Consider the following 13,591-nt stretch of genomic DNA (forward strand, 5'->3'; position numbering starts at 1 on the left):
AGAGAGACAGAGAGAGAGAGAGAAAGAGAGAGAGAGAGAGAGGGAGAGAGGGAGGGAGGGAGGGGGAGGGAGAGAAAATATTCTTTTCATTTAAACCTTTCCTGGACAAAGAAATCCTCTTTGAAAATCTCTTCTATTTTATTTACATGCATATAGAAAACAGAAGATCATTTTTTGCCACTATTATTGAGATGGAAAAATTGTTGACACTTTTCATTAGTTGAATAAACTCTATTTAGAAACCAAGGAACTCATAATGATAAAAAGATAATAAACAGCACTTGATTTTTTTTTACATATTCTGCATGCTAACTTTTATTCATTCCAATATATCAAATTGAGGAACAAGGCAATAAAATAGATTTAACAAAATCAAACAAAAGTTTTCTAGGATATGTGATTGGGAAAAAAATGTCTCCCCAACCCAGGCTCCTTTATTGTGTATATAAACATATATGCATACTGTCCATTGAACATCACAATTAAAATCATGAGCCCTGGGCATTACAAGAATTACAAGTAAATATGGATTCAGATTTGGGTATTTTTAATGCATTCTAATTAAATGAAAAATCATACTCCTTAGACATTCATTGAATTCTTCAAGTATTCATTTATTCAACCAACTAAACAACCAATATGTTTTGAGTATCTACTATGTGCCAAAAGCAGTACAAGATGCAAGGGAAACATTGATAGATAAGACATTCTGTTGCCTGTCTATATGCTGAGTCTAACAGGTCTCAATATGGTTTCTGCCAAAATAGTTACTGTTGTAGAATAGTAGTATTTTGCCAAAATATCCTCATCCTAACCCTATTACTCCTTGGCATATATGAAATGTGACAATATGTTCTAAAAAGAGTCATAAATCAGAGATCCCATGGTTGCTATAGCTCCCTTAATTCTTGTCTCTGTGTAGGTGGTTCTAGGGATTTTGAGGCTGATCAAGGAAAAAGGTAAGACCACAATAAGGTGGCACACACAAGCTTTACTTGGACGATGCTTTGACAGGTTTGTGTGTGGGGGAAGTCCCCCACAGCATGAGACTGTCCAGAGGCTATGGTGCAGGGTACATGTTTTGGAAGATGGGCAAGAAAACTCCTGAGGGAGAAGGGGTTCAAAGAGGGGTCTTACGTATCACTCAGTCACAAGGCAGAGTCTCTGGGTCACAGATCTTCAAAGGGCAGATCGTAGTCTTTATAACCCTGGGGTTTATCTTATCTATGGCCAGCAGATATTGGGCACAGTTTCAGAGGGTATGCAAAGCAGGCAAGTTATAAATGGCTAAAAATCTGCTTATTTGGGCTATGCTTAAAACAACTGAACGTGCAAAATTTTGAGTTCAGTGCTGGTGGGCTTTTCAGCTAATGGGTCTCAGCCTACTGTCAAACAGTAAAAAACCTAAGGGCCAATATACAGAGGTCATCTTTGGCTCATTCATATAACATGCTAAATAACTGCTAATATGAGTTTCTCTCTGTAAGGTTACAGTCAGTAGATGTGTGGATAGTTATTTTATTTTCGATTCCTTTACACTCTACTGTGTACTTTCTGTGGTACAACTGCACATTCCTCAGAAACCCATCTGGACATGACAATTAATTAATTTACACATGCATTCATTCAGCAGAAATGTGTAGTTATATGTATATGTATATAAGTATACAAGGCACTTTTCCAGATGACGTGATAAAAGAAGACAAGAGAACACAAAAACAGGTTCCTAGCTCTCATGGAATCTGTGTGTTGGACAAAATAAAACAAATAACCAAATGTATTAAAAAATTAGATGCTGATAAATAATTCAAAGATGGGTGACTGACAGGGATCACCTGGGGTGATACTCCAGAGTTATGGTCAGAGATGTACTCTCTGAAGGTGCAACTTGAGCTGAGAGGAAAAATTATAAAAAGAAGCAAGAGGTGAAACATTTCATATTCTGAAGCAATGCACTTCTATGAATGATAATAAAGTATATACCAAAAATGATGTAACTGGATTAACACTGAAGACATGAACTAAAATTTTTCTTTTAAAAAGGGAAGATTAACTCAGCAGAAAGAACACAGCAATAATCTTAGGTCTACTCTGCTTAAATATTTGGCTGTTGATTTTCTTACTGCCTCGTTTACACCCAGGGAATTTATAAAAACTGAAAGAAATAATCATTTTAAATTCAAAGGCACTTTAAAATTCGTAAAGCAGGTTCCTGAACCTCATCTCTGCCAGTCCAGCCCTCTACCAGCTTAAGGAACCATGGCAAACACCCAACCTCCCTTCATTGCTATCAAGCAGGGTGGCATATAGCAAAGCCCCATGGGAGTGGTCATCAAGTGTTTTAGCAGAGGGGATCAAGCATCATTACCCTGAAATTCATCAGAGCTTCTGAAGAATACACGAAACAATACATTGACCTGGTATATCACCATTTCTATCAAGGCCTGGTAAAATACATGAATTTAGGTACAACTGTGGTCAAGTTCACCAGAAGCTAAAGGTGGTTTACACGCAAATGGCATGCAATGGGGACTTAGAGGAAAGGCTGTCAAGTACCATGAGGAGAGGAGTAGGAATTTTATGAACCTGTAACATTCTTTCAGGAACATTAGAAACCACCAAGACACCAATTCATGACTCAAAGACAATCCATTATTCCTGACCTAAAAAGTAGTTGTAATAAGTGACTTTCATTGCAAAGTTCACCAGAAACTGCAGGTACTGAGCAGAGGTGGATGAGTCTGTGCTAAACCATTACACCGCAGCACTCAAAGGCTGGCGTATTTACAATGCTAACCTACAGGGCATCCCATTTTTTGATTATCTTTTTCTTATAGGACATATGGGACAATGACTAAAGTCAGCCTAGAACAAGGTGAGAAACAAACAAACAAACATCGGGGGTTAACACAACAGCTGCATTCTAAACCAGGAAACGTAATTGCCATGAGGGCAAAAGGCATTCAATGAGGCTTGCAAGAGGATTCAAGCACTTTAGGAGAAGATAATTCCCCATAGAAATAATATTTTTTATGTATGACAACAATGCCCAAATAAGCAATACCTGATAGACCATGCATTCTTGCCAGGACTAGTGATGTTCATCACTCAAAGGATATTATGGCCAATTTCAGTAGGAGCAGGACGTGGTAAATGCAGTTGGAATGATTCTGGGGAAGCCAGTACACTGCATTCCCAGATTTGCACCTTTATTATAATTACACAGGGAATTCCCTGAAGAGTGTGTGTGGATAGCCAACATCACATGCTGGATTACAGCTACAACCGGGTATGCATGGGGTGAATTCAGCGTGAGTAGTTTTGGGGCAAAGCAATTTTCAGAAATCTAAGAATGGCTACATTAATGCCATCAAATGCATGCAGTGGGAAGTGTGTTCACAGGCAACAGCATTTGCCACACAGTTACCACAATCGGCCTTGGGGGGAATGAATACAGAAGAGATGAATCTGGAGAAACCAATGACAGACATGCTAAGAATGACAAGTTAATTGCCATCATGGGGATTTCACACATGAAACAGTTTGAGAGGAGGAGAATCACCTTAATGACCTTGAGATACTTTCAGTAACGTTAGGAACCACGTGGGAACATACGTGAGAGATCATTACACAGTATTAGAAGAGAATCACTCTCGTGGGTATATGAATTGTTCGGGCCAGCATCGAACCCCTGAAGGCCATATACGGATAGCTGATATACCAACCAATTTTTCTAGGGTTGGTGAAGTACATGAACTCAATGCCGATTATGGCCGAACTCAGCAGAAAACGAAGGTGGTCAACTCAGGAGGGGCAGTTCTGGGCAAACCACTAAGCCTACAAAGAACAGCAACTTCATTTTCCTTACACAGGGAGTATCCCGCTGGGTGTAAGCTTACATTGTGCATCACATGTTCCACAATGATTGCAAATAGCTGAGTGGAGTGAACACAGGGGGAGGCATCCAGATGGAAGTGTATCCAATCTAGTCTATCCTGGCAAAATAAGTGCCATCTAGCAAAGAAGCAGGCAATGGGGTCACAGAAGAGAGATCACCAAGCTCTTTGAGGAGACAACTACGAGGTTCATAAGTATAATATTCTTTCAGGCACCAAAAACAAAAACAAACAAACAAACAGAACTCTGAGAAGGCAGTACATTGACTACAGACCATCAATTATTTTGACCTGGAAAGCAACTGTATTTCCACACATGTGGTGCAAAGTCCCCCAGACACTGAAGTTGGTGAATAAAATAAATGGTCTTGTGGAAAACAAATCAACTGTGCTCTACAAATTGCTTTACATTATCCTCATTAAAGGAACATCCACTTGGTTCTCTGTTCATATTCTATAGCACATGCTAGACAATGACTCTAAGCCACCCTTAGTGGAGTAAACACAGGGCAAGTTATAATGGAGTTAACCAATACCCTTCATTGCAAGACTGGAGTCATCATTGTCTTCAAGCCTGCGTCATTAGTGAGAGCTTTGTTCACAGACTACATCATTTGCTAGAAATTTCCTACATTGGCCTACATAGGCATAAGCACAGAAAAAAACATCTTGTAAATCAATGACTGACATGCTAAACCTGGCCACTTATTATCACCAAGACATGTGGCACCAATTTTATTCATGTTCTCATCCTATTGCGCAACTGGATGACTGAAAAACCATTTCTGAGTGGGTAAAATACAAGAGGAGTAATTCTCAGTGTTAGCCAATGAATTTCACCACCTCCATAATTTCCATAATGCAGGTATACAAGCTATGAAAATTTAAGAGTACAAATGAATCACTTTGAGAGGAAGGTAATCGACTCTGTGACCATGACATACTTTTAGCAATGTTAGGCATCACTGAACAATCTATACATGAAATGACAGACAAGAAAATCTTGTTTATCATGGTGAGTTGCATGAACACATGGTGAAATCTTCTGATAGGAACCTATCTTTACTATTTACATGAGAAACCTACATTGTCTTTGTGGGAGGAATATTTACGGGAATATACGAAAGAATTCATCTCCCCCTGTAAGTACAGAAATAGACGCAAGAACATAAAAACATTTTAGACTGAAAACCAACCTATAAAGTATTTATAACTTGACTAGCTCAGCTTTCCTGCCTGGCTAGTGAAAAACATGAATTTTATACCTATTACTGGCAAGTTCAACAGAAAATGAATTTGGGTAAACAGCAAGTGGATCTGGGGAAACCATTGCTGAGCATTCAGAGGATGGCAACTTAATTTCTTTACTCGGGAATAACCTCTAGGATGGGTGTTCACATTCCACAGTAATATGGGACAATGACAATAGGAGGCTCTGAGTGACCAAATACAAGTTAAATAATTCTCATAGGAATAATTCAGTGGTTTTGAGCCTGAATCTCAGATTTTCTTCCACTTGTTGGCAAGCAACGAAAATTTTAAAAAGCACAGGGGAAGCACTTTAAAGGAAGTGAGTCACCTCCATCACTATGTCAGGACTCACAATGTAAAGAACCAATGAAGCACCACCATTTGAACTAAAAGACAGGACAATCTTGATAGGCTGGGGAGTGCAGCAAACACAAGCTGAACACCTCTGGCATGAACCTACCCATATCGTTCTGAGAAAGGCATTGCCATTAACCCCTGAGGAAGGCATCATACTATGCAAACACAAGTGAGAGTCCATGGCCCAGTACTAAAGGAAGACAATCAGTCTCAGGGGCATAACTTGGATCAGATCAGAAATCAGTCACTGAGTTACATATAAATTGCCTTGGTACAACAAGTTTTCTCCTAAGGAAATGAGAAAAATGAAATCAGTGCCCCAAATGGGCAAGGTCAGCAGATACTGAAAGCGGCTAACACAGGGTGAGGCTAAATAATACAGGTTCTGGATGCTGTAAATTAAGTGTCGTCCTGCAAAAGGACAGTAAATGAGGTCATACAGGAGAGTTCACCAATGACCCAAAGGAGAACAGAAGATGTCACATTTACATAATATTCTCTCTGGTACTACAGAAACCCTTTTAGGAGCAATACATTGAACACAGACCCCCAATTTTTTCAAACCTAGAAAGCAATTGTAACAAGAACCCTGTGGTACAAAGGTCACCAGAAACTCAAGGTCATGAAGGCAAGGAGTGATTCTGAGTGAAACCAATCCATTGGGTAATACAACTTGCTCCAAATTATCCTCACCTGGTGGACAGACTTGCCTTGGAACAGCAAGTTTTCCCCCAAAGAGATGAGGAAAATGAAAGCAATGCCAATAATGGGCTGGTTTAGCAGATACAGAAGGTAGTCAGCACAGGGTGAGTGGTTCTGGACTAAATAATACAGGTTCTGGATGCTGTAAATTAAGTGTCATCCTGCAAAGGCACAATAAATGGGGTCACTGGACTCTCACTGTTGAATGAGAGTTCACCAATGACCCAAAGGAGAAGAGAAGAACTCTCATTTACATAATATTCTTTCCTGCACCAAAGAAAACCCTTCAGGAGCAATCCATTGAACACAGACCCCCCTCACCCACCAATTCTTTCAAACCTAGAAAGTAACTATAATAAGCATGCTGTGGTACAAATGCCACTGGAAACTGAAGGTCATGAAAGCATTGGGTGATTCTAAGTGAAACCAATACACTGCATAAAACATCTGGCTCCAAATAATCCTCATCTGGGAGAAACTTGCCTTCGTACAATACGTTTCTCGCAGGGAAATGAGGAAAATGAAATCAGAGCCCACAACGGGCAAGATCAGCAGATACCAAAGGTGGCAAACACAGGGTGAGTGGTTCCGGCGCAACCGCTGCCCAGCATCCAAACATCACCGAATTCACATTCCTTTTACACTGTATGGTTCTAGTATGTGTTCATATGTAGAATCACATTTTTTTTTAAATGGCTGTTAAAGCTGTCATTGCGGTGACCCACGAAATGTCATTCCAATAGAAAAGAACGCACGGGAATCCACATCCTATAAATTGTATTCCTTCAAAGGGACATTAAATGGGGCAACAGAGGAGAGTTCAACAATGTCTCAAATTAGAACAGAACAACTCTCATTTACACAATATTCTTTACTGTACCAGAGAATCCCATTTAGGAGCAATACATTGAACACAGACACTGGATTCTTTTAAACCTAGAAAGCAATTGTAACAAGCAGCCTGTGGTGCAATGGCCGTCAGAATATGAAGGTAATGAAGGCAGGAAGTGACTCTGAGCTAAACCAGTACACTGGGTGCGAAAACTTGCTCCAAATTATCCTCCTCATGTGGGGAAAACCTGCCTTGGTACAACAAGTTTTCTGCCAAGTAGATGAGGAAAAGGAAATCAGTACCCACCATGGGTAAGTTCAGCTGATACCGAAGATAGTAAACAGGGGATGAGTGATTCTGGCAATAATACAGGTTCTGTACCCTGTAAATTAAGTGACATCCTGCAAAGGGACGTAAATAGGGTCATAGAAGAGAGTTCAACAATGACCCAAAAGAGAACAGAAGAAGTCTCATTTCCATAATATTCTTTCCTGCACCCCCAGAAAACGATTCATGAGCATTAGATTGAACAGAGACACCAGATACTTTCAAACCTAGACAGCAAATGTAACAAGCACCCTGCGGTGCAAAGCCACTAGAAACTAAAGTTCACGAACGCAGGCAGTGACTCTGAGTTAAACCAATCCACTGGGAACAACTTGCTCCAAATTATCCTACGTATGTGGGGGAAACTTGCCTTGGTACAACAAGTTTCCTCCCAGGGAGAAGAGGAAAATGAAATCAGTACCCACCATGAGTAAGTTCAGCAGATACCGAAGGTAGGAAACACAGGGTGAGTGATTCTGGCAATAATACAGGCTCTGGACCCTGTAAAATAAGTGACGTGCTGCAAAGGGACGTAATTAGGGTTATAAAAGAGAGTTCACCAGTGACCCAAAGGAGAAGAGAAGAACTCTCACTTCACAGTATTCTCTATTTTACAGAGAATCCCCTTTGGGTGCAATACATTGAACACAGACGCCGGATTCTTTCAAACCTAGAGAGCAATTGTAACAAGCACTCTGTGGTGCAAAGCCACCAGAAACTGAAGATCATGAAGACAGGGAGTTACTGTGAATTATACCAATCCACTGGGTACAACTTGCTCCAAATTATCCTCCTTATGTGTGGGAAACTTGCCTTTGTACAACACGTTTTCACCCAAGCATAGGAGGAAAATGACATCAGTACCCACAATGGGTAAGTACAGCAGATACCAAAGGTAGTAAACACAGGGTGAGTGATTCTGGCAATAATACAGGTTCTGGACCCTGTAAATTAAGTGACATCCCTGAAAAGGATGTAAATAGGGTTATAAGAGAGAGTTCACCAGTGATCCAAAGGAGAAGAGAAGAACTCTCATTTACACAGTATTCTTTCTTATAACAGAGAGTGCCCTTTAGGAGCAATACATTGAACACAGACCCCAGATTATTTCAAACCTTGAAAGCAATTGTAACAAGCACCCTGTGTGCAAAGTTCGCGAAAAACCGAAAGTCATTAAGGCAGGGAGGGACTCCGAGTAAAACCAGTCAACTGGGTCCTACAACTTGCTCCACATCACCCACCTCATGTTTGGGAAGGTTGACCTGCTACAACAAGTTTTCTCTAAGGAGATGAGGGAAATGGAATCAGTACCCACCATGGGTTAGTGCAGCAGATACCGAAGGTAGTAAACACAGGGTGACTGATTCTGGCAATAATACAGGCTCTGGACCCTGTAAATTAAGTGACATGCTGCAAACGGACGTAATTAGGGTTATAAACGAGAGTTCACCTGTGACCCAAAGGAGAAGAGAAGAACTCTCATTTCACAATATTTTCTATTTTACAGAGAATCCCCTTTAGGTGCAATACATTGAACACAGATGCCAGATTCTTTCAAACCTAGAGAGCAATTGTAACAAGCACTCTGCGGTGCAAAGCCGCCAGAAACTGAAGATCATGAAGACGGGGAGTTACTCCGAGTTATAGCAATCCACTGGGTACAACTTGCTCCAAAGTGTCCTCCTTTTGTGGGGTAAGTTGCCTTGGTACAACAAGTTTTCTCCCAAGGAGAAGAGGAAAATGAAATCAGTACCCACCATGGGTAAGTTCAACAGATACCAAAGGTAGTAAACACAGGGTGAGTGATTCTGGCAATAATACTGGTTCTGGACCCTGTAAATTAAGGGACATCCTGCAAAGGGACGTAAATAGGGTTATAAAAGAAGTTCCCCAGTGACCCAAAGGAGAAGAGAAGAACTCTCATTTACATAATATTCTTTCTTGTACCAGAGAATCCCCTTTAGGACCAATACATTGAACAGAGACCCCGGATTCTTTCAAACCTAGAGCGCAAATGTAACAAGCACCCTGTGGTGCAAAGGCCACCAGAGACTGAAGGTCATGAAGGCAGGAGTGACTCTGAGTTAAACCAATCCACTGGGTACTACAACTTGCTCCAAATTATCCTCTTCTTGTGGGGGAAAGTTGCCTTGTTACAACAAGTTTTCTCCCAAGGAGATGAGGAAAATGATATCAGTGCCCACAATGGGTAAGTTTAGCAGATACCGAAGGTGGTAAACACAGGGTGAGTGGTTCTGGGGCATCCACTGCCCAGCCTTCATACATCAGCAAATTCATATTCCTTTTACACTGTATGTTTTCTAGTATGTGTTCACGTGTTGAATCACATTTTTAAAAACTGACTGTTAGGAGCCCTGAGTGGGTGACCCAGTATGAGTCGTTTCAATGGAAAGAATGCAATGGAATTGAAAGCCTTCAAATAAGGGTCATCCCTCAAAGGGCAGAGAGTGGGGAAAAAGAGCGTAAGCCAGCCACCAAGTAAAGGTGAAGAGCAGGATTCTGATGTGCATAACATTCCTTCTCACTCCAGACAAAAGCTTGAAGCAGGAAAACACTGAATATAGAGTCCCAATTATTCCACCCATTAAGGAATCCCAATGAGTGTTCTGCGGTGCAATGACCTTCAGAAACTGAAGGTCGTGAAGGCAGGAGGTGAGTCTGAGTCAAATTAATTTACTGCATTTTGCAACTTGCTCCATAGTATCCTTACCCAGGTGACATATACCTTGTCATCTGTTCATATCCTATAGCAAAAGTTAGAAAATTGTTCCAAAGGACTCTGAGTGGAATAAATTCTGGGCAAGATATCGTGGATATTAACAATCCACAACCTTCCAATCCTACCCTCCCACAGACATTGTCAACAACCCTGTGCCTTCAAGAGCATTTGTGCTCATAGCTTATAACATTTGCAAAATTTGCTACACTGGCCTTCTTAAGGGTCAAAATGGAAAATATACATCTTGGAAACCCATGACTGACATGGGAAGCCTGGAACCCTCATTGTTACCAAGTTGTGTGTCAGTCACTGGGGATATGTTCAGATCCAATAGTAACACTGGAAAATGGCAACATGAGTGGAAGCTGAATAATTCTCATAAGAATCATGCATGGTTTTTGGCCAGAACCCCTAATTTTCCATCATGCTCCTTGGCAAGCAATGAAATTTTAAATGAGTAGAGACGAAGCATTATAAAGGACGTGAGTCACCTCCATGAATGTGTTAGCCTTTAGTAATGTGAACAACAAATAAAGAACTAACACACTGAAGTTAAGGTGAAGACGTTCTTGAATGGCCTGGGAGTGCAGTGAAAACAAGCTAAAACTGTCTGGCAGAAGCCTATACTTATTATCCAAATCAAAGTCTTCTATTACCACTCAAGCACTGCTACATGCTATGGAAGAATACATAAGAGTTCATAACTTTGTATTTAAGAAAATTCAATCTCATGGGCATACATTTTTCAGATCACAAACCAACAGCTTTAGCAGACATAATCTGTCCTGATATCACATGTTTTCTCCAGGGAGTTGAAGAAAATGAAATCAATGTCCATAATGGCCAAGCTCAGCCAAAACAAAGTGGTCATCACAGGGTGAGTGGTTCTTAGAACCACTGCCTGGCATTCCTTGAGTGGCAACTTTATTCTCCCTTCACGGACGTGCCTATTGGGTGTGTTCAGATCCTGCATCACATATTAAAAAATAACCATTAAAGGCACTAAGTGAGGTGACCTGGAATGAGTCATTCACATGCAAAAGGATACACTGGAATCTAGACCCTGTAAATTAAGTGTCATCCTGCAAAGGGACAGTAAATGGGGTCACAGAGGAGAGTTCACCAAATACCCAAAGAGAACAGAAGTCTCATTTGCACAATATTCATTCATGCACCAGAGAAACCCCTTTAGGAGCAACACATTGCATACAGACCCCCAATCCTTTCAAACCTAGAAATTAATTATAACAAGTACCTTTGGGGAATTCCCTGGTGGTCCAGTGGTTAGGACTCTGAGCTTTCACTGCCAAGGATGCAGGTTCAATCCCTGGTCGGGCAACTAAGATCCCACAAGCCACACAGTGTGGCCAAAAGACAAAAACCAAAAACCAAAAAAACAAAAACAAGTACCTTTGGTACAATGGCCACCAGAAACTGAAGGTCATGAATGCAGGAGTTATTCTGAGGAAAACCAATCTGCTGCATTCTACAACATGCTCCCTATTGTCCTCATCCAGGGGACATGCACCTGGTCCTCTGTTCATATTATACATCAAGTGCTAGAAAATTACTAGATGAAGCCTTGAGTGGGGTAAATATTGGACAAAATATTCTAGAGACTGCCAATATCTACAATCTAAGACTGCCACCATCACTGTCATCAAGACTGTGCTATCCATGCTTTTTCATAGGCTGTAACAGTTGTTGGAGAATTGACACAGTGGCCCTTTTAAGGGTTAAAAAAAGAAAATATAAGTCTGGTAAACTAATGACTGACATGCTAAGCCTTGCACCTTCACTGTCATCAAGTCTTCTGGCATCCACTGGTCATGTGCTAATATCCTACAGCACTGCTGGGCAGTAGCACAACCAGATCTCAGTGGGTAAATGCAAGTTGAGTAATTCTCAGTATGAATCAGCCAACAGAATTGAGCCAGACTCCATCATTTCCACCATGCTAGCAACAGGTAATGAAAATTTAAAACAAGTAGAAATGAAACTCTTTGGGTAGAAGGTAATCATCTCCACGGTTATGACACACATTCAATAGTGTGAGAAACCACTGAATCACCAATACCTTGAAATGATAGACAAGACAGTCTTTGTCTTCCCTAGAGTGGGGTAAACACCTGCTGCTATCATCTAGCAGGAACCTGTCCACATTTTTCTTTTAAAATAACAAACAGTGAGCCTACAGAATACATCTGTAATTGCAGATATGCTCTGCTTAAATATCTGGCCCTCAGTTTTCTCTATCTACCATTCCTGCCTTGTTTATATTCCAGGGATTCTGTGAAGACCAAAGGAAATAATAATTTTGAAGTTATTTAAAAAATGGTAAAGTAGGTTCCTGAACCTCACCACCGCCAAAGGATTGCCAGAGGGAGCACTACCAGGAAATGCTAGACCAGCCTCTCTTCGCAGGTCTGATGAAGTACATGAATCCACAGCAGACTGTAGCCATGGTTTACAGGTGCAGAACGGTCTGAATACAGGGTGAGTGAATCTTGGGAAGAACAATCCAATGCAGTTTACACCTGGCACCACCCTTGCTGTCAAGCTGGGAGGTGCGAAGCAGGTGTTACAGAGAGGTCATCAAGTGTTTTGAGCAGAAGTGATTCAGACTCATGCTCACGATGTTCCATCTGACCTGCGAGGAAAAACTCAATCAGCATTATACTGACTATAATATACCACCCATCCTTGCCAGGGCTGGTGAAGGACATGAACTTAGGCCAGTTGTGGCCATTGTCCAGCAGCTGCTAAAGGTACTGAAAACAAGAGTGTTACAAAGATTATTAGCATGGGTTGATTTTTTTTCCATATCTGCCACCTATGAAAGGAAGAGGAAAATACTTAATAATTGAAAAGTAATTATAATATAATATGGTAAGTGCTACAAGTGAAGATGTGTGGAAGTGGTGAAAGTGTGAAGAATGAGAAAAATACTGTCTTTGCATGTTTCTCAAACTTAGCCTGCATCCGAAACACCTGGGGGTCTTGTTAAAACAAACTTTGAGCTTTGATTCAGTAGTTTTGTCATGTGGCTTGAGAATCTGCATTTCTATCAGTTTCCCAGCTGCCTTTGTTGCTTGTCTGGAGATCACAACGTGAGAATCACTGACCTGCGCTAATGAGGGACACTTCTAACCAGGTCAAAGTTGAGCTGGGTCTTCAAGAGCTTACAGATTTCCCATGCATGATTTTGGCAGAAGGATATTTGAGACAAAAAAAAAAAAGACATACTCTCTATGCCAGGTAATAGGAAGTATGGGGAGTAAGGATCAGGAAAAACCTTGGAGAAACCCGCTTTGCCCACTGAAGGCTGAGTGTATGTTTACAAGAGAGACAAATGAGTAAGAACATTCCAGGATTAAGAAAAATATGATGTATACAGGACAGGGGAAGGGTAAGGGAGCTTGTTTCATTCAAAGAATTTCTGGTACTGAGATCATTTATGAGGGCATGACAGAAGTGATGAGGGCC

The 13,591-nt window shown here is 40.9% G+C and overlaps 1 pseudogene across 1 annotated transcript in view; it reads right to left on the reverse strand.

Annotated features, from left to right (window-relative positions):
* Positions 1-13,591, reverse strand: part of LOC309652623 (small nuclear ribonucleoprotein E pseudogene) — a 409,018-nt pseudogene that overhangs the window by 27,319 nt on the left and 368,108 nt on the right. The window lies entirely within an intron of this gene.

Source organism: Balaenoptera physalus (genome assembly GCF_965194825.1).
Source record: "Balaenoptera physalus genome assembly, chromosome: X".
Lineage (NCBI taxonomy): Eukaryota > Metazoa > Chordata > Mammalia > Artiodactyla > Balaenopteridae > Balaenoptera > Balaenoptera physalus.